This window comes from Eucyclogobius newberryi, unplaced genomic scaffold (genome assembly GCF_026437365.1).
Source record: "Eucyclogobius newberryi isolate DKJ021-1_F unplaced genomic scaffold, fEucNew1.0.hap1 SCAF_1, whole genome shotgun sequence".
Lineage (NCBI taxonomy): Eukaryota > Metazoa > Chordata > Actinopteri > Gobiiformes > Gobiidae > Eucyclogobius > Eucyclogobius newberryi.
In genome coordinates, this window is record NW_027315723.1 from 49,666,491 (window position 1) to 49,669,695 (window position 3,205).

Below are 3,205 nucleotides of genomic sequence, written 5' to 3' on the forward strand. Positions count from 1 at the left end.
ATCATGGTGTTGGGGGACTTTGTATTGAAGGGGATTAAAGTGCTGAAATTGTCCAGCAGAGGGCACTGTAACATGTGTTAACTAAGAATGATATTATGATATTATTTATAATAAACAGGTGAAAGAGCAGGACAAAAGCATGTGAGCCACAGAAGTGACGTGAACACCAGCTAGCATTCGGCTAACGTGTTGTTGTGTGAGTGTTACAGTTTATTTAGTTTATACGTTATATTCTCCCAGATGACTGTAAAACAAGTGTGAATTAAATCGCATCCTTTTACACGCCTGCTTTAGTGTGTTTTGTATAATTGCAATGTGTGTAAAAAAAAGTGCGAGACTACTTATGCTAAGATTAATTGCCAGGATTAGCATTAGGAAAGCATTGGTAAGATTTCTATAAAGCCGTTTAAGACACAAATACCCAGCACGACCGTGGAGGTGAAAGCGTAAAGCTGCAAAGTGAACAAACCACCTGAACGTAAACACGGCAGACGCTTTTCTGAGCATTTAGGACTAAAGCGCTCAGGATCATAGAAGAGACGACCTTGCACTCTGGACTCCAGGTGAGGGACAACTCTGCGCTCGTCGTCCATGATGTGCTTCATTGTAAGATGTGTTTAAAACGGTGTAAAACTGTATAGCCCGACTGCCCCGTGCGCGCAGAACATCACATGCTTTTGTCCTCTTCCTCTTTAGTACTTGCAACACACAAATACAAAAGTCATGTTCCCTTGTTTATTCTACAGAATGTAACAGGTGATGGAGCTGACACAACAACAGGTTACAGCACAACACATTTGGGCCGAGCCTTCATGAACACCTGTAAATATTGGAGTCAATCTTAGCCCCTTGTTGTTGTTGTTGTTGTTGTTGTTGTTGTTGCTTCTTGCACAGATACTTGAATGCTCAATGTTATCTTAAACAAGCGTAGAGATGCTTCAAATGGGCCACCAATAATGTTGTTTTTTCTTCTTCGACAGTTTAGTTAATCATGGAAACAAATAGAAAAATATATAATATTTTGCCTGTGTTACACTGAGACATTGTTCAATCCGTTTTTCACTGTCGCCCTCCGAGACAAGCGCTGTTATGATTTTGAGCGTTACAAAAATAAATTGAATTGAATTCAAAAGACGCTGCTGGCAGAGTCAGTGCCCAGTGCTGGGCAGGGACTTGAGGTACTCCATGTGTCTGTGCACCTCCTCCTGGTTGTGCCGGATGTAGTAGACGATGTAGGCCGTCACCATGGTGAACCAGCAGAACATGGCTACAAACATGGCAACGTCTGTGGTCTTCTGGTGGAAGGTGCAAAAGTTCACCCCAGAGTCCAGGACGTGAATGACCGGCTGCCCCACATACTGGTCCTGTACAGAGGTGTGACAGATCACCTCGGTGATGCTCTGTGGGTCCATCCTCAGCCCTCTCAGCACCTCCTGCAGGAAGGGATGGGTGTCATTACATTATTGCCCTTGAGGATACTTTGTTGTGTTTGCCAGATGAAATACCTGTAGGGCACATGCACAGTGCCAGGGGTTGTGGGACAGGCGCACCCGGGCCTGGAGATGGGTGAAGGTGTCTCTGGGTAGGCCACTTAGGAGGTTGTTGGAAAGGTCTAGCATCCTCAGTCCTTCGGAGACCCCATGGAAGGCCCCAACCTCCACACTCTCGATGGTGTTGTGCGACAGATACATTTCTCTGATGCGCGGCAACTCTCCAAAAGCCTCTTTTGGGATGTGCTTGATTCTGTTGGAGGAGAGCAAGAGGACAGCCGTGTCCCGGGGCAGCTCGGGGGGAATGGCATCCAGGCTGCGGGACATGCACTGAACAACCACCCCGCCCCTTTCAAAGCAGTTGCAGCTCTGGGGACAGTTGCCTGCGCTCTCAGTCATCACGACGAGCCAAAAGACAGCAGTAAGAGGGACATGGCCCAAGAACTCAGCAGCACTCCACACCTCACACATTCTGGAGAAACATCAGGAGTCACACTGACAGGGCAGGGCAGGCCAGAAGACGTCCTCTATGTCCTCTATTCTGAACGAGATTTCTTCATGTCTCATACAAGCTCATCTGTAACAAAGCAATATAACATATAAGGTATGAGGTAAAGTGTACTAATGACCTGACATGCTTCAATTCTAGACTGATATATGTTGGTATATTTGAGGATAATTTAAGAAAAAATTGACAAATAACACAGTTTGAAAATATAACAGCTGCAACATCTTTGAAATGGTATGTTATATTCAGCAAACTGAAGTATTGGTCCATAATGGTCACGTGCATGCGGGCGGATTGCTGAAGGGCTTCACGTCCACACATTGCCATCCATTTAGTGCAATCAAGTCGTGACTGCAAATGTAGATGTCTTATATTCCACTTAAAATATGTAAAGCGTTAAAAAGTAAGCTTGCCTTGAACAAAAGAGAACGATGCAAACCTATGGGCTCGCTTAACACTCCAATCACCCGACGAGGAGCAGGATTACGGGGATGCCAGCCTGTCCCGGGGCAGTGAAAACGTGCGGTTTGAAGCAGTTTGGACTTTATGTGCGTGAAATGGCATTGGAGTAGAAATATTTCATTAATTGTTTATGCCGAGGTTTATTTGAAAAGTTTGTCTTGTCTATCTTAAGCCTTATTTATTGGCTTTTAATCAAATAAAACAAAATTCAACCAATAAGCGAGATTAATCAATAGTTTTGTTTAGAAAAACTCTCAGCCCTTTGCAAAATGCACGGAGGAAATTAAATTATGGGGAGTTAATAGTGTTCTATGTTCTTATAATTTGGTTCTGGTCCAAAATCTCTTCCCCTTTCAATGGCGTCATTGTTTGATTTTGCACATCTACGAAGGATCTGAAATTGGTCTTGATTGTACACGGTCTGCTGCTACGGAGAACAGTCCAGTATTATTAGGCCCGAGCGCCACAAGCTGGCGAGAGGCCTATTAGTCTCGTAAGGCCGTGCGAAGCACGGCTGCGAAAGTGCGCACGTAATCGAGCGCGAAGCGCTCGCCCACTTCCAAACACTCACTAACGCACTCCTTCACTCACATACGCCCCGTGCATACTAATTAGTAGTAGGAAAATGGAACGTTACCGTTGTAAACGGGCGAAGCCCGTGCAAAAGTGCGCACTAAACGAGCACTTTACATTGCCACATCCCCATATAAAGCACTCATTTGCGCTAAGTAGCTCACGAATACGT

The 3,205-nt window shown here is 45.0% G+C and overlaps 1 pseudogene; it reads right to left on the minus strand.

Annotated features, from left to right (window-relative positions):
• Positions 1 to 1,126: 1,126 nt before the first annotated feature.
• On the minus strand, positions 1,127 to 2,016 carry LOC140365532 (leucine-rich repeat-containing protein 3-like; annotated as a pseudogene).
• Positions 2,017 to 3,205: the final 1,189 nt, after the last annotated feature.